Here is a 25,162-nt window from a genome sequence, read left to right as displayed (position 1 = left end):
AGTGTGGAAACAGACCACTCGGCTCAACAAGTCCACATCAACACTCTGATGAGTATCACACCCGGCCCATTCCCTTCCACCGATTACTCTAGATTTCCCATGACTAATGTACCTGGCCGACACATCCCTGAACACAATGGGCAATACAGCATGGCCAATTCGCCTAACCAGCACATCTTTCGACTGTGGGAGGAAACCAGAGCAGCCAGAGGAAAACCACGCAGACACGGAGACAACGTACAAATTCCACACAGACAGACTGCCCGAGGGTGGAATCAAACCGGGGTCTCTGGCACTGTGAGGTTACAGAGCTAACCACTGAGCCACCATGCTGCAACTTGCATATTAACCAGTAAAAACTGTAGACTGGAACAGCCAAATAGTCATGAAGAGGAGCACGTGCATCATAGTCTCATTAATTGGTCATTTGAATAAATAAACAGCAAGGGGAAATGGACTTCAAAACCAGAGTATTATCACGGAAAGGACAGTTAGGGAACAAATTAATCAACTGATTGAGTAGATCCAGAGCTTTACTCAATATAACACAGAACCAAGTGGCAAACTGTGTATAAAGTAATGGTTTGTAAGACACTAAACATATATCCTGAGGGAAAGGCAGCGATAGGTTGCAGTTAAGGGACAAGGTTGAGGACTGCAGCTTGAGGACGGGTGTTCCATTGTGAATGTGACAACTGACCACTGCCCTCAGCTCAGTGTCACCACTTTGTGTTTACTGTGGGAAACGTAATCAAGTCTGTGAAACTTGTGAAAATGTACATTATACTCAACTGGTTGTGGAGCTAATCCAACTAAAAGTCCCTTTCGATTCGCTCGCCCAACTTGGTGTGTTATTGTAATTGACCTAAGGCTTGCAATGACATGATAGCAATGATCAGAAGTTATATCAGATTTTATCAAATTAAAATCTTTAGTATGGGCAAAATGGAAAAGATAAGATGACAGAAAGCAAACAGGAAATGCTGGAAATTCTCAGCAGCTCTGGCAGTGCCTGTGTGGAGACAGAGTTAACATTTCAGGCTGCTAACCCTTTGTCAGAACAGGAAATGTACTGAAACAGGATTTAAACCAGTCATGGAAAGGAAGGAACAACAAATGAAAAGATCTGTGGTAACCCGGGAGACAGGAGACATTAGATGGGAGAAGGGATGAAAACAAAATGCAACATGAGATTATACCAGGACAAGTAATGGAGTAAAACGTATAAGCAGGAAAATACAAAATCATCAAAGATGTTTCCCAAAAAATGTGACAACATTTGTAATTGACACTGAGTCAACAACTTCAGATCAGGAACACTGACCCGTAGTTTTATTGTGAAGATTTTACATCTGTACTTAGAGTCATCGAGTTAAATAGAGATTGGGGAAGCATGGTGGCTGAATGGTTCGCACTGTGATTAGCCTCACTGCACCAGGGACCAGGGTTCTCTTCCAACCTCAAGTGACTGTCTTTGTGGAGTTTGCACATTCTCCCTGTGTCTGCATAGGTTTCCTCTGGATGCTCCAGTTTCCTCCCACAATCCAAAGATGTACAGGTTATGTGAACTGGTCATGCTAAATTGCCCAGAGTTTTCAGGGATGTGTAGGTTAGGTGCATTAGTCAGGGGTAAATATTTGGGAATGGGTCTGGTTAGTTTGCTCTTCGGAGGGTTTTGTTGGGCTGAAGGGCCTGTTTCTAACTGTAGGGATTCCATAAGATATACAGCACGGAAACAGAGCCGTCAGTCCAACTCCTCCATGACGACTAGATATCTAAAATTGATCTAGTCCCATTTCCCTGAATTCGACCCACATCCGTTTAAACTATTCCTATTCATATACCCATCCAGATGCCTTTTAAATGTTGTTATTGCACCTGCCTCCACCACTTCCTCTGGCGCTCATTCCATGCATGTACCACCCCCTGCATGAAACATTTTCCCCTCAGGTTCCTCTTAAGTCTTTTCCCTCTCACCCGAAACACATGCCCTCTAGTTCTGAGCTCCTCCACCTGAGGGAAAAGATCTTGTCTATCCTATCCATGCTCCTCATGATTTTATTAACCTCGATAAGTTGACCCTTCAGCCCCTGATGTTACAGGGAAAACAGCCCCAGGCTATACAGCCTCTCCCTATATTCAAACCCTTCAACCCTGGCAATGTCCTTGTAAATCTTTTCTGAACCCTTTCAAGTTTCACAACAGCCTTCCTAAGGAGGGAGACCAGAATTGTACACAATATTCCAAACGTGGCCGAACCAATGTCTTGTACAGCAGCAACATGGCCTCCCAACTCCTTCTTAAAGAAATATTTTTCTCTCATTGCCATTTTGTATTTCATAACAATTCTTTTTGTCCTTTAATTTCTCCTGTCTTCCACCCAAGTACAGACCTTTCCATGTTCTCCCCAGCCATCTCATTTCCCTGCCTAATGTAAGCAAATACCTCTGACCACTCCCAGTTCTGACTTCAGGTCTCTAACCTGAATTCCTGACTGTCCCACTCTCCATGGATGCTGCTAGATCTGTTGAGTACTTTGAGCATTGTGTTTTTATTTCAGATTGGCAGATTCTGCGGTATTTTACTCCACATGGGGAGTTAAATGTTGGACTGGCTGAAAGATTCCCTTACCTGAAAGAGGGTGTACAGAACTCAATGACCATAAAGCAATGATTGGAAAGGATTCCAATCAATGAAAAAAATAATCACAATTGTCATTTCATTGTAAATTCGCGAAATTGTACATCATGTTTCGATGAAAAGGAATGGTTTAGGATGACATTTTGCAGATTTCTTCCAGCAGGCAGTGATAGATCCAATTATTTTTCCCATGTCAAGGATTTCCATTGGGGTGGCACAGTGACTCAGTGGTTAGCACTGCTGCCTCACAGTGCCAGGGACCTGGGTTTGATTCCAGCCTCGGGTGACTGTCTGCGTAGAGTTTGCCCCGTGTTTACGTGGCTTTTTCCAGGTGCTCCGGTTTCCTCCGACAATCCAAAGTTTGTAGGTGAGGTGAATTGGCCATGCTAAATTGCCCATAATATTCAGGGATATTGGATGCATAGGATCGGGGTAAATATAGGATAGGGGAATGGGTCCTAGATGGGTTACTTTTCGCAAGGATGATGTGGACTTGTTTGGCTGATGGGCCTGCTTCCACACTGTAGGGATTCTAATTCCGACTGGTTGAAATGAAACAATCATCACTGGGCTGGAAAGAGAGATTAGTGAAACATGGATTTCCTCAGTAGATTGAGAAGTAAATAAACTAACAATATCATATTGAATAGAAAAATTAACAGACTAGTCCATATCATTGAGGATTGTAACAAAGTTCAGGTGGACTTTAATCAGTGTTGTGTTGAATAGATATTTTACAGACTGCAGGCTTATAAATGTCAGTGCTCCCTTATTGTTCCACTGGGACTGGTGAGGTACACACATGGCTCTAACTCTGGGTTATAGGACAACATTCCAAACTTTGATGACATGACACGGGGAAATGAAGAATGAGGAAGGTTGTACTGGAAATCAAGATCTATTCACAGGCGGTGAAATAAGCAGATGTATGACAAATGTATGAGACAATGCATCTTGTTCGGAAGAGTATTTATTATCTGAGTGCACACATGGTCACAGAGCCCAGCAATAGCTTTGTCTGTGACTACACAGAGTTCTGTAAGCCCACTGCCAGGTTTGGACAATGGACACTCAAACAGTCTAAGGTATTGTTTGGACTGTACCATAGCTGTAGCTTTGGATGGTCTCTGCATTCTCACTGATGTTGGTATCTGCACAGAGGGCTTAGCCAGGCTGGAAACCATTTAAAACACCCACTGTTGCCATGGGAGATGAAAGCAGTTGGGCATGTATTGTGGTTTACAATGGGGAATGGTTTCACGTTGATGTTTTCTCCTGCTAATCCTGCTGTCTTTGGTCGTTCGCTCTGACCCATAGTCATAGAATCATACAGCACAGAGACAGAGCTGTTGGTCCTTTGATCATTACACCCAGGTTTCCTGAACTGAACTTGTCCCATTTGCCTGGATTTGGCCCATAGCCCTCTCAACCTTTCCTATTATTTTGGTTGTTTACCTTACCCAGATACCTGTCCAAAAGTGTTTCAAATGTTGTCATTGTACCCGCCTCTAGCACTCGTACTGACATCTCATTCCATACAAGCACCACCCTCTGTGTGAAAAAGTTACCCCTCAGGTCCCGTTTAAATCTTTCCCTTCTCACCTTTAACCCTGTGCTCTTTCATTTTGAGGAAGTGAGCCAAATCCTTTCTGTACCACCCTGTCTATCTGTGGTGCCACCTCCGAGGCACAATGTACCTGCACACTTTGGTTTCTCTATTCACTAACTCTCCCCAGGGCCCTACCACTAACAGTGCTGACTGCTTGGAGTGTTTAACTCATAGTGAAACAAATGATATGTCCACGGCCAGGCATTGACCAGGCAAGATAATAGTAATTGAGCAACACTTCTAAGAAACAAAGCAAGACACATTCTAATAACCTCCGGTTTTCAGGCAAACTCTATTTCATTGGCAGCCAGTTTTGTGAGAGTGTACTTTTATATTCCTGATATAGAGAGGATGAGGGCGTTTGGACAATGTCAGTTAGGATGGGCAACTGGAAGGTGAGTTGCCTGAAAAGCTTCATGTGATGAGACACATTTTGGGAACAGGTGTCACCTGAATCAGTGCCAGGAACAAACACGAGGGTGACCCAGCTCAGGGTCAAATGGATTGGTCAGATTCTGAACAATCTTACTGATTCTCATGGCTTGGCCAAGGATGGTGTTGGAGTCAATGGATAAGGATTGAAATTTAAAATTGAGATAAATAGCAATGGCTCTGGTCTTTCCAATTTGAAATGACAAGACCATTAATACAATGAAATGCAATTCACCGATCTCATGGGGCAGACATAGAGAGTAAGCCAGAACAACAGCAACAGCAGCAAGGAGGACAGAGTAACTAAGCAGGAACAGTGATGCAGTTAAAGATAGCTCTAAGACTAAATAGAAGGCTAGAGACTTACCAGGAACACCAACAATAACAAGGGTGGGATAGTAAATACGTTGAATAACCAGAAATATATAATTAATCCGAGTTGTTAATGACATCAAGTGGTAATTTGCAGAAATATAATCAATTGTTGCTGAGAAACTCCTGTCCATTGTTGTAAAATTCCGATCTTCTGTGTTCAGATTCCAACCCATGGTTGTAAAATTCCAAACTTTTGTTCTCAGATTTGAATCTCTCTTCTCCCGAGCTCCCAGTCTCTGGAGCTGCCGGTCCCTGTTAGTGCTGGGGGTGATGCTGGAGGTGATGCTGTCACTGTTACCATACCTTCGTACATTGTAAGGAATTTGTAATTAATAGACAAGGGAAACCCTCCTGGGACACAATTATGGTCCACAGAGTTTGACATTAAATTCAGTCACAAAACAAACAGGATCAGTTAACCCTCTTCAATCCAGTACAATTTTCCCCAATGGAATAGGACTTGTACCCACCGTGGACTGCACGTATGTGAGTTACTGAGAGAAGGAATAACAAAAGCATTGACCATAATGTTTCAATTCTCTGAAGATATTTAAGTGGTCCCAAAGAAATAGATGATTACAAACAATACGCCATTGTTCAAAAAGGTGAGAGAGACAAGTGCTGTTCCTACATCGACTCAGTTTTGGTACTTCATTAACCCAGTTCACACAAAATATTTCTTCCAATAAGAAGCATGAAAACTGGCCTGGACTTGCCAAGAACGAGTTATTCAATGGAGTGACAGAGCATTTCTGGGATTTGTGTCGTCGTTACAACACAGCAGTAAATCCCACTGCTAAATAAACAAAACACCCAGTAAAGGTCACCTCACCTCGTAATCTGTTAAAGTATGAGTGACAGAGAACTATCCAAATTCCATTATTTAACAAAAATATCAATTTAATTCTTTAACACTAAAAGTGAACATTAAACAACAACTATTTACAACTCTGAGCCTCCTTTCTCTGAAAGATTTTGAATCTACCTCCCACTCTATAACATTATACTGATCCAATAAAACCCCAATTAAATTTACAACAGCTTAGTTTTCAAAACCAGACAGTAGCTCTCATCTCCAATGTCCACCCTCCACTGTTTGTAGATCTCCCTGGGTTGTCTTTGGTGTCCTGCTGCAAAGATGTTTCAGAAGGAAAAAGGTCCCTTTGACAGAGAGTGTGGTGAATAGCAGTCCTTCAATACCAATTGGTCCACTTTCTGGCTAACTGTCCGAAATACCAAAACTCAAATTCGACGGGGTTTATCATCTTGGGGCATAATTTAAACTGATCGGTTAAATCCGAACTGCTGTGAACACAACTGAAGTCGCGAGGTTACAGCCAAATGTTACATCTTTCAATTTTCCAGCACACTCTGTGACTGCTCGTCAGTCACATGACAGGTGCCTATCAGCTTTCAGCTTTCACTCTCTCTTAAAGGTACAGTACACGCCTTCAACTTCTTAACACCACCCATCTTAAGAAAAAAAAAGTACCATAAAAATGAAAATATGGCTAAAATGATTTTTTTTTCTAATTCTTAACAATAATACCATGAAATACATAGGACATTAATCTAAGTTCATGTTAACCTCTGCACGCATATATAAAACATTTGCATCTGTTCAATTTTAATCATACTTTATCCATTAAATCCGAAATAACGCACCTGCTATCACATTCTTACAACCCACAACATGTACAATTTGTAAATTAAATTTCTGTAACATCAGGCACCAACAAAATAATCCCATAACACATAGAACATTACAGCGCACTAAAGGCCATTCTGCTTTCAATGTTGCACTGCTCTCTGAAACCAATCTGAAGCCCATCTAACCTACATTATTCCATTCTCATTCATATGCCTATCCAATGATCATGTAATTGCCTGTAAAGTTGACAAGTCTACTACTGTTGCAGGAAGTGCATTCCAAGCCACGACTACTCGATGTGTAGAGAAACTACCTCTGACATCGTCCTATATCTATCACCCCTCAATTTGAAGCTATGCCCCCCTCCCCCTTGATTGCCATCACCGGCCGAGGGAAAAGGCTCTCACTTCATACCCTATCTAACCTTCCAATTATCTTATATATCGCAATTAAGTCACCTCTTGACTTTCTTCTCTGGAACAGTAATAGCCTCAACTTCCTCAACCTTTCATGAAAGACCTTCACTCCATACCAGGCTACATTCTAGTAAATCTCCTCTAAACCTTTTCCAAAGCTTCTGCATCCTTCCTATGATTCAGTGACCAGAACTGTGCACAATATTCCACATGCAGATGCACCAGAGTTTTGTACAGCTGTAGTATGACTTCGTGGTTCCAAAACTCGATCCCTCTACTAATAAAAGCTAACACACCGTATGTCTTCTTAACAGCCCTATTCACCTGGTTGGAAACTTTCAGGGATCTATGTACATCGACACTGATATCTCTCTGCTCATCTACACTACCAAGAATCTTACCATTCACCAAGTACTCTGCATTCCTGTTACTCCTTCCAAAGTGAATCACCTTACACTTTTCTGCATTAAACTCATTTTGCCACCTCTCAACCCAGCTCTGCAACTTATCTATGTTCCTATGTAACCTACAACATCCTTCAGCACTGTCCACAACAAAACCAATCTTAGAGTTGTTCACAAAATTACTAACATATCCTTCTCCACCCTGATCCAGGTCGTTTATAAAAATGAAAAACAGCAGTGGACCCAAAACAGATCTTTGTGGTACACCACAAGTAACTGAACTCCAGGATGAACATTTCCCATCAATGACCAACCTCCATCTTCTTTCATCCAACCAATTTCTGATCCAAACCGCAAAATCACCAACAATTCCATGCCTCCTTATTTTTGCAGCAGCAGCCTATCATGGGGATCCTTATCAAATGCCTTACTGAAATCCATGTCCACCACATCAACGGCTTTACCCTCATTCACTTGTTTGGTCACATTCTCAAATAACTCAATAAGGTTTGTGAAGCACGACTTACCCTTCACAAAACCGTGTTGATTATCCTGGTGGGTGTTGGGTTTCTTTGAACACCGAGAGTTCAATTCCATCATCACCTTCCTGGAGCAGTACAGCTCCAACTTCGGTGTCCCAAGCGTTGATTGAAACATTGAAGGGTTTCAAAACGTTTGGTGTAGCTAAAACTGGTGTGGGGGTTAATATTGCTTTGAAATTGTGAAACGCCTCCTGGCATTGTTCCATCCACCGAAGTTTGGTGTTCTTCTTCAGCAAATCTGTTCACGGTGCCACTACGCTGCTGACATTTGGAACAATCTTCCAGTAGAATCCACTTCTCCCCAAAAATCGAAGCACATCTTTCTTCGAGGTTAATCATGGAAATTCCTCGATGGCCTTCGTCTTTTCACTCTGTGGGGTCAACCTTCCATGTCCGATGTTATGTCCCAAGAACATCTCCTCTGCCTTCGTGAATGCAGTTCTCTTTAAGTTTATTACTCGTTTGGGTTCTTTTGAGAGCTCTGCCAGCTATACTATGTAATCTTTCCAGGACTTTTTGAAGATCACGCATCATCTAGATAGACTGCACAATTTGTTAACCCAGCCACAACTCTGTTCATGAGTCATTGGAATGTGGCTGGTGCATTCTTCATTCCAAAGGGTGCTGAATTGATATAGCCCATTTAAGGTTCCAAATGAACAAAATTATTTTGCTTTTTCTGATAAAAGTACCTGCTAATAACCACGCAGTAAGTCCAGCTTTGTGATGTAACTGACTTGTCCAGCTTTTTCTATACAGTCTGTATAAGGTGCTGTATGCTTTAGCTACCCATGATTTCCTTAAACAGTCGAGCAGTAAAATTAGACCCTTGGTCTGACTGAATCTCTCCGGGTAGCCCTTACTGCATGAAGAAAGCTTCTACCATCCTTTTTGCCTTAATACTCCATAATGGAATTGCCTCCAGAAATCTGTTACACACATCCATTCTGGCTAGCAAGTACTGGTCCCCAAATTTAGTCCTCAGGAGGAGACCTATATAATCAATCATAATCCACATGAAAGGCTCTTCGAACGCTGGAATTGGCAACAAACGTGCTGGCTTTATTAGGAGAAATTGAGGACTGCAGATGCTGGAGATCAGAGTCGAGGAGTGTAGTGCTGGAAAAGCACAGCAGGTTAGGCAGTTTCTGAGGAGCAGGAGAATCGATGTTTCCAGCAAAACCTTTTCATCAGAAATGAATTGGTGGCCCAAGGGGGCTGAGAGATAAATGGGAGGGTGGGTGTGGCTTGGGGGCAGGGAGCTGCGAAGGCGATAGATAGGTGAAGGTGGGGGTGAAGGTGATAGGTCAGAGAGGAGGGTAGAGCAGATAAGTGAGAAGGAAGATGGATGGTTAGTAGAGTTCAAGAGGATGGTGCCAAGTTAGAAGCTTAAATCTGGGTTAAGGTGAGGGCTGGGGAAATGAGTAAGCTGGTGAAATCTACATTGATCCCATGTGGTTTGAGGTTCCCAAGGCGGAAGATGAGGAATTCTTCCTCCAGGTGTCGGGTGGATCGATTTTGGCAGAGGAGGAGATGGATCATCCATTTCATACTTCCTGCTGAAGATTCCTGCAAACGTTTAATACTTATCCTTTACACGGATGTGCTGGGCTATTCCACCATTTAGGATGGGAATATTTGTGAAGCCTCCTCCTCCAGTGAGTTGTTTAATTGTCGATCACCATTCATGACTGGATATGGCAGGGCTGCAGAGCTTAGATCTGATCATTCGTTATGGGATCACAAGCTGTCACTTGCTGCGTATTCTGTTTAACATGTAAGTAGCTCAGTTTGGTGGCTTCACCAGGTTGACACCTCATCTTCAGCTGGACCTGGTGCTGCTCCTGGCATGTTCCCCTGCACTCTCCATTGAACCGGGGTTGATCCCCTGGTTTGATGGTCATGGTTGAGTGGGGGATATGCTGAGCCATGAGGCCACAGACAATGCTGCTGTTAATGGCCCACATCACATCATGGATGCTAAGTCTTGAGTTGCTGGATCTGTTCGAAGTCTGTCTTATTTAGCACGGTGATAATACCACGCAACACAATGGAGTTTATTCTCAATATTAAGATGGGACTTTGTCTCCTTAAGGACTATGTGGTTATCATTCTTACTGATACTGTCATGGACAGATGTATCTGCAGCTGTCAAGTGGTAGAAATGAACTTGAGTGTGTTTTTCCCTCTTGTTGGTTCCCTCACCACCTGCAGCAGACCCAGTCTAACAGCTCTGTCCTTTCGGACCCGACCAGCTCAATCAGTCGTACTGCTGCCGAGACACTCTTGATGGTGAACATTGAAATCCCCCCCCCCCCCCGCCCCCCAGGGTACATGTTGTGCCCTTGTCACCTTCAGTGGTTCCTCCAAGTGTTGTTCAACATGGAGGAGAACTGATTCATCAGCTGAGGGAGGACGGTACGTGGTAATCAGCAGGAGCTTTCCTAGTTCATGTTTAACCTGAAGCCGTGAGACTTCATGGGGTCCAGAGTCAATGTTGAGGACTCACAGGGTAACTCCCTCCCGACTGTATCCCCACTGTGCTGCCTCCTCTGCTGGGTCTGTCAGGACATATCCAGGGATGGTGATGGTGCTGACTGGGACATAGAATGTCAGGGAGGATTCTGTCAGTATGACTATGTCAGGTTTTTGCTTGACTAGTCTGTGAGACAGCTCTCCCAATTTTGTTAGTAGCCCCCAGATGTTAGTAAGGAGGATTTTGCAGGATCGACAGGGCTGTTCCTGCATTTTCCGGTGCCTTGGTCGGTGCCAGGCCACCCGTCCATTTTCAGATCATGGCTCAGCTTCCAATGTGCAATGCAGGACTGCTGCACAATCTGCTTCACAGAAACCTGGCTCAACCCATCCATTCCAGACTGCCACTTCAGGCTGATGGTTTTTCTATCTATCATATGGACTGTACATCGTCCTCGGATAAGACAAAGGGTGTAGGGATTTGTTTTTTAATCAATCGCTTGTGGCACATAGACATTGCAACCCTGAGCAGCCATTGCTCCCCAAACCTTGGATTCCTCATCATTAAATGCTGCCTCTATGTCTACCAGAGGAATTTACCTGCTGCTATACTAATGCTGTGTACATATCGCGACAAGCAAAAGTTGAGGAAGCTCTGGATGTGCTGTACTCCAGCACTGGGGTGGCCCGGTGGCTCAGTGGTTAGCATTGTTGCCTTACAGTGCCAGGGACCCAGGTTCAATTCCCGCCTCGGGCAACTGTCGGTGTGGAGTTTGCATATTCTTCTTGTGTCTTCGTGGGTTTCCTCCCACAGTCCAAAGATGAGCAGATCAGATGAATTAGCCATGCTAAATTGCCAGTAGTGTTAGGTGCATTAGGCAGGGGTGAATATAGGGGAATGGATCTGGGTGGGTTGCTTTTCGGAGGGTCAGTGTGGACTTGTTGGGCCGAAGGGCCTGTTCCCACACTGTAGTGAATCTAAGAATCAAAAAAATCTAAACTAACACCCTGGAGATGGAACATTCCAAGGCCCTGGTTTTTGTAACTGGCAACTTCAAATAAGCCAATCCAAGGAAGGTGTTGCCAAAGTACCACCAGAATATTACCTGCCCCTCCCGCCAAACCTTTTAGACCACTGATACACCTCTGTGAAGGATGCCCACCGCCCATCCTTCACCCTCATTTCAGGAACCCCGAATACAATGCCATGCTTCTTCTCCCAACTTACAGGCAAAAGCTCAAGCAGGAGACCCCCTCGCCGATACAGGTCCAGTGCTGCTCAGAAGAGGCAGAGGTGGTGTCATCAGCGAACTTGTAAATGGCATTAGTGTGGTATTTGGTGATGTAGTCATGAGTACACAGTGAGTACAGTAGGGGGCTGAGTATGCACCACTGGGATGCTCCAGCGTTGAATGTTAGTGAGGATGAAATATTGTCCCCAATCTTCACTGATTGTGGCCTGTGCGTCAGGAAGCTGAGGATCCAGTTGCAAAGAGTGCGGCTTAGTCTGAGATCACGAAGTTTCGTAATCACAAGGGGATCTGCAGAGGCAGATTCCAGTGCTTTCTGGAATCGGCTCATTGGGCCATGTTCAAACAGTCTGCAGGTACCTTGGCCGAGTACGCCACCACCATCACAGACTTTATCAGCAAGGGTGGGGAGGACTGCATACTGAGGAAGTCAATCTCGATGTTCCCTACCTGGAAACCCTGGATGAATCAGGATATGTAGAACCTGCTAAAAACCAGGTGTGAGGTCTTCAGGTCAGGAGACCCACTCAAATATAAGGAATCAAGTATAACCTTCACAGTGCCATTAAGACAACCAAGGATCAATGCCGATCCTCACTAGAGACCCAGACAGACACCCAGCAACTACGGCAAGGACTGAATGACATCACAGATTCTAAAAAGAGACAGTGCAAGATAGCAGATAATGACATATCCCTCCCTGATCGTCTCAACACCTTCTATACTCAATTTGTGCAGAATTTCAGCGCAGAGGTAACACCTATTCCAACAAGTCCTGATGAACCTATCCCAACAGTCACTGCATCAGAGGTCAGATCAGTTTTCCTTGGTGTGAATCCAAGGAAAGTGATGGGACCAGACAGAGTACCAGGCCGTGCACTCAGAGCAGGCGCAGATCAACTGGCAGAGGTCTTCTCGGACATCTTCAACCTCTCCCTGCATCAGGCCTCTGTCCCGGCCTGTTTCCAGAGGGTCAACATCATCCCTGTGCCTAAGAAGGCTCATGCAGTGTGTCTCAATGATGAGCACCCAGTGGCCCGAACCTCAGTGGTCATGAAGTGCTTTGAAAGGCTGGTCATGGCATTAACCAACTCCAGCCTTCGCACTACTCTTCACCCACTCCAACTGGTGAACTCGGATTTCACCAGTTTCCTCATTTCCCCTCCCCCCACCTTGTCTCAGTCAAATCTCTCGAACTCAGCACCACCTTCCTAACCTGCAATCTTCTTCCTGACCTCTCTGCCCCCACCCCAGTCTGACCTATCACCCTCAGCTTGATCTCTTTCCACCTATCACATTTCCGACGCCCCTCCCCCAAGTCCCTCCTCCCTACCTTTTATCTTAGCCTGCTGGACAAACTTTCCTTATTCCTGAAGAAGGGCTTGTGCCCGAAACATCGATTCTCCTGTTCCCTGGATGCTGCCTGACCTGCTGCACTTTTCCAGCAACACATTTTCAACCCACTACAATTTGCCTATCGGACCAACAGATCCATGTCAGATGCCATATCACTTGCCCTTCACTCCTCCCTAGAACATCTCGAAACCAAGAACAGCTACGTAAGAATCCTACTCATTGACTACAGTCCAACCTTCAACACTATTATCCCCTTGTGATTACAAAACTTAGTGATCTCAGACTAAGCCCCACTCTCTGCAACTGGATCCTCAGCTTCCTGACCCACAGGCCATAATCAGGGAAGATTGGGGACATTGTTTCATCCTCACTAACACTCAATGCTGGAGCATCCGAGTGATACATACTCAGCCCCCTACTGCACTCACTGTGTACTCATGACTACGTCACCAAATACCACACTAATGCCATTTACAAGTTCGCTGATGACACCACCGTGGTCGGTTGAATCTCAGATGGTGATGAAACAGACTATAGATGGGAGGTAGAAGACCGGAAAAAATGGTGAACTGGGAACAACCTAGCTCTCAATGCCAGCAAAACCAAGGAACTCATTATTGACTTTCGGCGGGATGTTACTCAAGCCCCCCTACACATTAGCAGCACAGAGGTGGAATGAATGAAGAGTGTCAAGCTCCTGGGAGTGGTTATCCACAACAAGCTTTCTTGGACTCTTCCAGTGGACACATTAGTTACAAAAGCCAAACAATGTCTCTTCTTCCTCAGACAGCTGAGGAAATTTGGCATGACGGCGAATACTCTTCCCAACTTTTATAGATGTACCATCGAGAGTATTCTGTCTGGATGTATGACAATTGTAACATTCAAGATCAGAGACGATTACAGAGAGTGGTGAACTCAGCCCAGACATTCACAAAGTCCAAACTCCCATCGATAGAATCCATCTATCAGGCCCACTGTCAAGGAAAGGCCTCTAGCATTCTCATAGATCCATCCCACCCTGGCAATGCTTGTCTGCAACCTCTACCATCAGGGAGTAGCTACACATGCCTGAACACACGCACCAGCCTGTTTCACAACAGTTTCACAAACTCTTAACATTCACCTGTACTTGTGTTCGTGTTTTTGCTGCTGATTACCTATTATTTACTTATCTAAACAACTTAACTATGTGATTTGCCTGTATTGCTCGCATGACAAAGCTTTTCACTGTGACTCAGTACACGTGACAATAAATTCAATTCAATTTATTTCTTTGAGACTTTGTAATGCCTGGTACAACTGAGTGGCTTGCCAGGCCTGTCCAGGGGGCAATTGAGAATCAATCACATTGCTGTGGGTCTGGAGTCACATGTAGGCCCGACCAGGTGAGGACAGCAGATTTCCCCTTCCCTGTCGGGCATTAGTGAACAATACGTATTTTGCCATGGTCATCAGTGAATCTTAATTCCAGGTGTTTTGTTTTAAATTGAAGACAAATTCCACCATCTGACGTGGCAGGATTCACTCCCACATCCCCAGAGCATTGGCTCAGTTTCTTGATATTTAGACTCGTGATAATAACAGCAAGTATCACCTCCTTGCCCCACTGCATGGAGGGGTATAGAGGACTGTATGGAGGTGTATATAGGACGGTATGGAGGGGTATAGAGGATTGCATGGGGATGTACAGAGGTCTGCATGTAGGTATAAAGAGGACTGAATGGAGGCGTATAGCAGAATGTGTGGAGGTACATAGAGGACTGTATGGAGGTGTACAGAGGACTGAATGTAGATATGTAGAGGACCTCATGGTGGTGCGTCGTGGACTGTGTGGAGGTGTACAGCAGACTGCATGTAGGTGTGTCACAGACTGCATGGAGATGAGTAGAGGACTGTATGGAGGTATATAGCAAACTGGTTGGAAGTATTTAGAGGACTGTATAGAGGTATATCGCAGATACATGAAGGTATGTAGAGGCGTGTATGGACAGGTATAGCATGGAGGTATATAGAGGACTCCATTGAGGTGTATAGCAGACTGAGTAAAGATGTATAGCAGACTGCATGGAGATGTATAGAGGACTGAATGGAGGTGTACAGAGGACTGATTGAATATATATGATGGACTTCATGGTGATGTATAGCACACTGCATGGATAGAGGACTGAATGGAGACGTATACAGGACTGCATAGAGGTGTACAGAAGACAGAATGGAGGTGTATAGCAGACTGCATGAAGATGTGTAGAGGATTGCTTGAAGGTGTATAGCAGACTGTATGGAGGTGTATAGAGGACTGAACGGTGGTGTATTGCAGCCTACATGGACGTATATAGTGCAATGCAGAGGTATGTAGCAGACTACATGGAATTTTATAGAGGATTGAGTGGAGGTGTATAGTGCACAACATTGAGGGGTATAGAGGACTGCATAGGGGTGTAAAGAGGACTGCATGAAGGTGTACAACAGACTGCACAGAGGTGTACAGAGGAGCAACATGGAGGTGATTCGAGGATTATATGGAGGTGTACAGAGGACTGCATGAAGGTGGATACAGGACTGCATGGACTTGTATACATGACTGCATGGAGGTGTACAGAGGACTGCATGGAGGTGAATGTTGAAGTACATGTAGGTTTATAGGGGAGTGCAAGGAGGAGTACAGAGGAGTGCATGGATATATGCAGAGGACAATATGGAGGTGTGCAGCAGACTGCATGGAGGGGTAGAGCAGACTGCATGAAGGGGTATAGAGGATTGTACGGAGGAGTATAGTTGTCTGTATGGAGGTGCACAGAGGATGGATGGAGGTCTATAGCAGACTGTATGGAGGTGTATAGAGGACTCTATGGAGGTGTATAGCAGACTGCATGGAGGTATATACTGCACTATACGGAGATGAGTAGCAGGCTGCATTTAGTTGTAAAAAGGATTATGTGGGTGTGTATCGCGCACTACATTGAGAGCTATAGAGGTCTGCATGGAGGTGTATACAGGCCCGCACAAAGGTGCAGAGAGGACTGCATGGAGGTGTACAGCAGGCTGCATGGATGTGTACAGAGGACTGAATCAATGTGTACAGAGGACAGCATGGAGATGTATATCAGACTGAATGGAGGTGTTTAGAGGACCATATGAAGGTGTATATCAAACTACATGGAGGTATATGCAATGAGGTGTATAGAGTACTGTATGGAGATGTATATAGGCTTCACAGGAGGCTTCCAAGCACTGAGGATGTCACCTAGACAGGGGACGAAACGTTTGCAACAAAAATTTCCAGCTCGGCAAACAGAACCACAACATGTATATAGGACTGCTGGTTGTGTATGCAGGACTGAATGGAGGTGTATAGCAGACTCCATAGAGGTGTTTCGAGGACTGAATGCATGTGTATAGAGGTCTGCATGGAGGTATAAAGCAGACTGCATGGACATGTACAAAGGAGTGCATGGACATGTACAAAGGACTGCATGGAGGTGGATACAGAACTGCACGGTGGTGTATACAAGACTGCACGGATGTGTATAGTACACTGCATGGAGGTGTATAGCGGACCTCATGGAGTTTTATAGTGGATAGTATAGAGGTGCATAGAGGACTGCATGGGGATGTATAGCTGACTGCATGGAGTTGTATACAGGATTTCATGGAGCTGTATAGTGGACTGATTGGAGGTTTATAGAGGACTATATGGAGGTGTAGACCAGACTGCATGGAGGTACACTGAGGACTGAATGGAGATGTATAGCAGATTCTATGGAGATGTGTAGAGAGCTGTGTGGAGGTATATAGAGGCCTGTCTGGAGATGTATAGCGGACTGTATGGAGGTGTATAGAGGACTGCTTGGAGAGGTATAGAGAACTGAATGGAGGTGTATAGCAGATTCTATGGAGATGTGTAGAGAGCTGTGTGGAGGTATATAGAGGCCTGTCTGGAGATGTATAGCGGACTGTATGGAGATGTATAGAGGACTGCATGGAGAGGTATAGAGAATCGAATGGAGGTGTATAGCAGACTGCATGGAGGTGTTTAGCAGCCTGCATATAGGTGCAGAGTGGACTGCACAGAGATGCATAGAGGAGTGCATGAATGTGTAGAGCAGACTGCATCAAGGTGTACAGTGGACTGTATGGAAGTGTGTAGAGGACTGCATGGCCGTATATAGCAGACAGCATGGAGTTGGATAGCAGAGTAGATGGAGATGTAGCTGAAAATATGTTGCTGGAAAAGCGCAGCAGGTCAGGCAGCAACCAAGGAACAGGAGAATCGACGTTTCGGGCATAAGCCCTTCTTCAGGAACCCTGTGTTGCTGCGCTTTTCCAGCAACACATTTTCAGCTCTGATCTCCAGCATCTGCAGTCCTCACTTTCTCCTCCTAGATGGAGATGTATCAAGGAATGCATGGAGGTGTATAACAGACTGAATGGAGGTGCGTAGAGGTATGTGGACGTGTATAGCATACTGCTTGGCGGTGTCCAGCAGACTGCATGTAGCCATATAAAGGACTGCATGGAGGTGTCTAGCAGACTGCATGGAGGTACATAGAGGACTGCGTGGAGGTGTCTAGCAGACTGCATGGAGGTACATAGAGGACTGCCTGGAGGTATATAGCCGACTGCGTGAAGGTGTACAGCAGACTGCATGGAGATGTATTGCAAAATGCATGGAGCATTATAGACGACTGTATGGAAGTGTATAGCAGACTACATAGAGGCATATAAAGGATTGCATGAAGGTGTATAGAAGACTGAATGGAGGTGGATCGAGGACTGTATGGAAGTGTGGAGCATACTGCTTGGCAGTGTCTAGCAGACAGCATGTAGCCATATAGAGAACTACATGGATGTGTATAGCTGACTGCATGGAGGCGTTTAAAGGACTGCATGGATGTGTATAGAGGATTGCATGGATATGTATAAAGGACTGCATAGAAGTGTAAAGAGGACTGTATGGAGGTGGATAGCAGACTGCATGGTGGTGTACATCAGACTGCATGCAGATGTATAAGGGACTGCATGGAGGTGTTAAGTGGACTTCAGGGAGTTCAAAACAATACATCTTCTCCCTAAGGAGTCTTAGGAAATTCAGCACAATCATAAGGACTCTCGCCAACTTTTACAGATGCACCATAGAAGGGACTCTATCTGGGTGCTTCACTGCTTGGTGCAGTAACATCTGTGCCCAGGTCCATTAAACATTACAAGGAAGTCCATCAGGAATAATGAAATGCTCATGCTTGGAACATTGAATTTCCTGTTCCTCGGGTGCTGCCTAACCTACTGTCCTTTTGCAGTGCCACCCTTTTCGACTCTGACTCTCCAGCATCAGCGGTCCTCACTTCCTCTTTCTCCTCATTCAGATTTGATTGTTCAATGCATCCCAGTGAGGGCAGAATGAATTCACTGTGTCTTTGACACATACCCTAGAGATGGCAGGTTGTCCTTACTGTACCTGTATCACATATCTTGGGTATGACCCCAATGTCGATATCATTGACTGTGGGAGAACAGACCATTTACTCTGCGTCTGTAGTAGATCGCCAGGACTGCCAACTGAACATACTCAGTCTGTCTCAAAAAGATTAGAGAGAGCAGACTCCCCTCACTGTGTCTGTATCACTGACCCCACGGGGAGTGGATTGGATGGATTCTGAGACAGAACACATTTTTAATCCCTGAATCCTCCAATCCATCTCATCATTTAATGAATTTCACCATTCGGGTAAAAGGGTATTTTACCATGTTCTTCAGCTGTTTCCTGAACTTAGTCTGGGTCACAACATATACAAGTGTTTGTGCAGCAACTTAGGAGCTGGAGAATGAATCCAATATCTCGTACAACATGATGTAGACGTATGGCTGTATACCCCATCCGATATGTGCATTTCCATAGCGAGTATAGCATAAACACTGACCATAACAGGATGAAATTCCCTGAGATAACAAACAATAAAATGATGGACTTCCTTCGAGTCCCTATTTCTGGGTCACTGGGATTCACCCCACTGCTGTGAGCCCGAAGTCTCCTGCGGGCTCTGCTGGCCACTAAAATGTACCTGACACTTAACGCATTGAACAGCAGAATCAGAACAAATGGCACTGCTGGGTTCAGGATATAATAAAGACACTCGATTGTTCCCCCGACTGGAGATGACAGAATATCAGTTGGTACTGAACAAAACCAGGGATGATTCCTGAGCAAATACTGAGATGTGAACATAAAGTACCAGAAAATGTTCTTCAAACCACTCAGCACAGTCACTGTTCCCAGGACCACAGCTGCTGTCTTCTCAGTACAAAATTTAATTTGCAGATTTGGGCAGCAAATGGCCACATATCGATCAAAGGTAAAAGTGACAGTAAACTAGACGGAACAGTCGGTGGCTGTATAAATGAAGACAGCGTGGATATTACAGATGGGGATGGACCGTAGGAAATGTAAATCTGCCTTATAAACAATTAGAATGTGCCTCAATAGCAGATTGAGGACAATAACCAGGATATCTGCTGTTGACATTGTCACCAGGTATCGAATAATACATTTTGAAAGACCACACTTCCCTTGTGAGAGGATTGTAATTGTTATGATGTTAACTGTGAGGAAGGAAAATAAATATGGGAGTTAAGGTAGAAAAGTTAACAATTTCACACAGTAATTTGTAAGATTTTCAAATGTGTCCTTCTTTCTGAAGTATCTATGTTCGAGTAATCTGCTGGACCCAAAAATTACCATTCATTAAAATCAGCCATCATGTAACAATTCATACTTGGTATGAAACAGAAAATGAGTAACAGCAGTTTGGAAGAGATTATGTAAATGTTGATACTGAGTTGACAGATTATTTACGTGAAAATAAGGCAATGCAGGAAAAATCACCAAGACCATGAGAGGTTTGTTTTAACTTCTGAAATCGAACAGACATCACTAACCCTGTATTAGAGTGGAGGAAATGATCTGGTTCCTGCTCTTCATGTTTACAGTCATTCAAATTTAGCATGGAAGGATCAGCCCAAGGTCCCCTTTACTAATATCGATTGACCATGTTCGACATCAGCACACATATCCTGCTCCTGATCCTCAACAAATGCAGATGGACTTATGTCATCATATGTACATTGTTCTCTCTGATACCTACTTTGAGATTTTGTGTAATTAAAGAACTTTGATGACCCTCTTTTACCATTTGTAAAATATGGGTGTTGCTGATTGGGTCGACATTCGATGTCCATTTCTGATTGTCCCCACAAAAATGTTGCCAAGCTCCCTTCTTCAGCTATTGATGTCCATGTCATGTAGATATACCCACAGAGATGTTAAGGAGGGAGTTCCAGCATTTTGACTCTGTGACAGTGAAGGAGGAGCAATCTGGTCCCAAGACAGTTTCCCTCTTCACCTATTGGCCTGTTGCTTTGAGATGGTGGTGGTCACAGGTTTGGAAGATGCTGTGAAAGGGCTCTTAAAATGCGGCTGCCATGCACCTTCCACATGCCTCACCTTGCTGCTGTCGTGCATTGATGGTGGAAGCAGAGTATGTTTGTGGATGTGCTGCCTATCAAAGGACTTGCTATATCCTGGATATTGGCAAGTTTCTTCTGTGTTTTGCAGCTGAACTCATTTAAGCAAATGGGGAGTATTGCATCACACTCCTGCTTCGCACTTTGTGGATAGTGGACACGCTTTGGGGAGTCGAGAGATGAGGTATGGACCACAAAAGTACCAACCTCTTAATGCCCTTTTATTGACAAGTTATTGACAGGTCTGGTCCAGTTCAGTCAGTGGTCACTGGTAACCCCCCCCCCACCCAGAAGATTGAGAGCGGGAAATTCAGTGATGGGGAAGCAATTAATGACAAGTGAAACAGTTAGATTCGCTCTTTTTGGAGTTAGCTGGTACAAGTCTGCCCAAGTCTGAATATTGGTCAGGTGGTGCTACATGTGAATATCGAGATTTTCTGGATCCAGTAATACGTGAATGGTACTGAAGCTTGTGCAACAATCAACAACATCCAGGATTCTGACCCCATGATGGAGAGATGGTCAGTGATGGAGCAGCTGAAGATAACTTGGACTGTACCATTGCTGCATCGTCGGATGGTCCCTGCATTCTCTGATGTTAGTATCTGCACAGAGGCCTGAGACAGGCTGGAAACAGTTTAAAACAGCCCACTGTTGCCATGGGAGATGAAAGTGATTGGGCCTGCAGTGGGGCCTACAATGAGGGAATGGTTTCTGGTCGATGTTTTCTCCTGCCAGTCCTCCTGCCCTGCATCCTCAGCTCTGGGCCATAGAATTGTAGAGTCATAGAGCAGTGAAACAGATCTTTCCAAATGGTCTATGCAAACCAGATTTCCTAATATGAACTAGTCCCATTTTCCTGTATCAGCCCGATATTCCTCCAGTCTGTTCTTCCCCACATACCTTTCCAAGGTTGGTTTGGATGTTGTCATTGTACCCAACTCTACCCACTTCTTCTGGCAGCTCATCTCATACAAGCACCACCTTCTGTGTGAAAAGGTTGCCCTTAAGGTCCATTTGACATCTTTCCCCTCTCCCTTTAAACCAATGCCCTCTGGTTTTGGGCAAGTGTGCCAATCACCTTCTTCACCACCCTGTCTACCTGTGATGTCACTCCCAGATGCTGTGTACCTGCATCCACTGGAGTCTCTGTTTGACAACTCTCCCCAGGGCCCTCCCATTAACTGTGCTGACACCTTGGTGTAATTAACTGCGTGGGGATGATATGGAGGATGGTGTATGGCCGGTGGGGTTGAGCAGGTCATTGAATAAGCTTGTGTTGGAGTTGACCTTCTCCAGTACAAATACAGGAACACTTTCTCTTCGCCAACAGACATGACCTTTCCCTGGTTTGAGATTTTGGCAGATACAGGTTTGGACACATTTTGACAGTTTGGACAGAAGAGGGGTCAAGTGTCACTTGCAGCACGGGAAGAGACTGATGCACTAGCAGTGGAATAAATAACATGTCCAGCACCATGCATTGTCCGGGTAAGTTAATTGTAATTGAGAGAAAATGAAGAAACAATGCAAGGCACATTCTAAATGTTTCTGGCTTTCAGACAGCTCCATTCCTGTGGCATCCAGTTTTGAGAGAGTGCACTTGATTAACCCTGACATAGAGGGGTTGGAGGAGGATGGGGATCAGGAAATGTTGGTCAGGAACTGGGAAAATGAGTCGACTGAAAAGCTCCCTGTGATGAGACACATTTTGGGAACAGTGGCCACCTGAATCAGTGCCAGGAACAAACATGAGATTGACCCAGCTCAGGGTCAAATGGATCGGTAAGATTCTGAATAATCTCACTGATCCTCATGACTTGGCCAAGGATGGGGTTAGAGTCAATGGATATGGATTAAAGTTTAAAGTAGGAGCAAAAGACAATGGTCTTTCCAAATTGAAATGATAAAAACATTACTACGGTAAAATATGATTTACAGATCTAAAAGGTAGACTTTGATGCTTAGCAGGAAAAGCAACAGCAGCAAGGAGGACAGAGGAACTGGCAGGAAAAGTGATGCAGTTAAAGATAGTTCTAAGAGTTAATAGAAGAGTTAGAGACTTACCAGGAACACCAACAATAACAAGGGTGGGATAGTAAATGTGTTGAATAACCAGGAGTATATAACGGATCCGAGTTGTTAATGACATCAAGTGGTAATTTGCAGAAATATAATCAATTGTTGCTGAGAAACTCCTGCCCATTGTTGTAAAATTCCAATCTTCTGTGTTCAGATTCCAACCCATGGTTGTAAAATTCCAATCTATTGTTCTCAGGTTTGAATCTCTCTTCTCCCGAGCTCCCAGTCTCTGGAGCTGTCGGTCCCTGTTAGTGCTGGGGGTGATGCTGGAGGTGATGCTGTCACTGATACCATAGCTTTGTACAGTGTAAGGAATTTGTAATTAATCAAAGAAGGAAACCCTCCTCAGACACAATTACAATCCATGGAGTTTGACATTAATTACAGTCACGAAACAAACAGGTTCAGTTAACTCTTTCAATCCAGTACACTATTCCCCGAATGGAATAGGATTTGTACCCACTTTGGACTGCAGGTATGTGAGTTACTGAGAGAAGGAGAGATAGAAGCATTGACCATAATCTTTCAATTCTCTGGAGATATTGAAGTGATTCCAAGGAAATGGATGGTTACAAACAATACACCCCTGTTCAAAAAAAAAGGTTGCTAGAGAAATGATTGCTGTTTCTCCAGCCAGTGAGTTGGGGCAATCTGCCACCCCGAGATTAATGTAAGGACAGCTTCAGTAACATGTTGTCTAAGGCACTGACAGCAGAGATACATGTTGAAAAGCTGTGGTTCACGCTGGAGGGAGACACTGATTGATTGACTGTCATGTTACCTGAATACAATGAAGAGCCTTGTTTACTCGCTGTACAGGTAGATCACAATAAGCAGGGGTGTCCAGATCACAGGGTGAACAGAAACTTGGACAGAGGCGTACAGGTTACATCCCACAGCGTGTACACTTGGCAAGATCAACATTAACAAGGTCAGCATTATTTGAAGTTTGTGGTTCAATTCACCAGGCTCATAACGGCTGGGAAGAAGCTGTTCCTGAAGCTGCTGGTGGGTGTGTTCAAGCTTCTGTATCTTCTGCCTGACGGGCGAGTTGTAGGAGATCATTACCGGGGTGGGAGGGGTCCTCGATGATGTTGGCAGCCATTCCCCGGCAACGAGCTGTGTAAATGGAGTCCATGGATGGAAGGTTGGCTTCCGTGATGGTCTGGGCTGTGCACACAACCCCCTGTAGTTCCTTACCGTGCTGGCCAGAGCGGTTGTTACACCGGGACAGGATGCTCTCTGTGTTGCATCTGGAGAGTTTGGTGAGGGACCTTATGGACAGGCCAAATTCCCTGAGCTGCCTGAGGAAGAGGAGGCGTTGTTGTACCTTTTGGATCATCACAGCTATGTGGGAAGTCCATGACAGATTGTGGGTTATTGTCACTCCTCAGAACTTGACACTCTCCACCCTCTCAGCCTCAGCTCCATTGATGTAGAAGGAGGCATGTTCTCCTCCTGTCTTTCTGAAGTCAATGATCAGTTCTTCAGTTTTGCCGATGCTGAGAGAGAGGGTGTTCTCACTGTACCAGGTCACCAAGCCCTCTATCTCCTTCCTGGTGTTTGATATCCATCCTCCCACAGTGGGGTCTGCAGCAAACGTGGAGATCGTGTTTGTACGGTCTTTACCCACACAGTCGTGGGAGTACAGGGAGTACAGGAGGGGCTGAGAACACATCCTTGGGGGGCTCCAGTGTTGAGGGTTATCGTGGAGGAGGTGCTGCTGTCTATCTTCACTGATTGTGGTCTGTGGGTCAGGAAGCTGGGGATCCAGCTGCAGAGTGTGGAGCCGAGACTCAGAGTCTCAGAGTTTTGTGATCAGTCTGGAGGGGATAATGGTGTTGAAGGTGGAGATGAAGTCAATGAATAGGAATCTGACATAGATATCCTTGTTATCCAGATGTTCCAGGGGTGAGGGTACGGTGGGGAAATGCTGTGGACCTGTTACATCGGTCAGCAAATTGCAGGGGATCGAGGCAGGCTGGGAGAACAGGCTCACCAGCCTCTCGAAGCACTACAGTATTAGTCACTCTCACTGGGCGGTAGTCATTCAGGCACATTGCACTGGCTTTCCGAGGTACTGGGATGTTGGTGGTCTTATTGAAGCAGGTGGGGCCTTTGTAGTGCAGTCAGGAGAGGTTGAAGATTTCAGCGAATACTTCCACCAGGATCTGAGTGAACGGCCAGGGACTCCGTCTGGGCCTGGCACTTTCCTTGGATTGACTCCGAGGAAAGTTGATCTGACATCAGCAGCAGTGACAGAGAGGACATGCAAGGACTGCCACAAACACTACGTAGGACAAACAGGAAGAAAGTTAGCCACCAGGATACACGAACACCAGCAGCCACAAAAAGACACAATCCTCTCTCCCTCGTAGCCCTACACACGAAGGATAGAAACCACCATTT

Source organism: Chiloscyllium plagiosum, unplaced genomic scaffold, assembly GCF_037043375.1.
Source record: "Chiloscyllium plagiosum isolate Xiang-an unplaced genomic scaffold, Cpla_swu_hap1 HiC_scaffold_12, whole genome shotgun sequence".
Classification (NCBI taxonomy): domain Eukaryota; kingdom Metazoa; phylum Chordata; class Chondrichthyes; order Orectolobiformes; family Hemiscylliidae; genus Chiloscyllium; species Chiloscyllium plagiosum.
The sequence above is the reverse complement of the archived record's forward strand: the minus strand, read 5'-3'. Positions refer to the sequence as shown.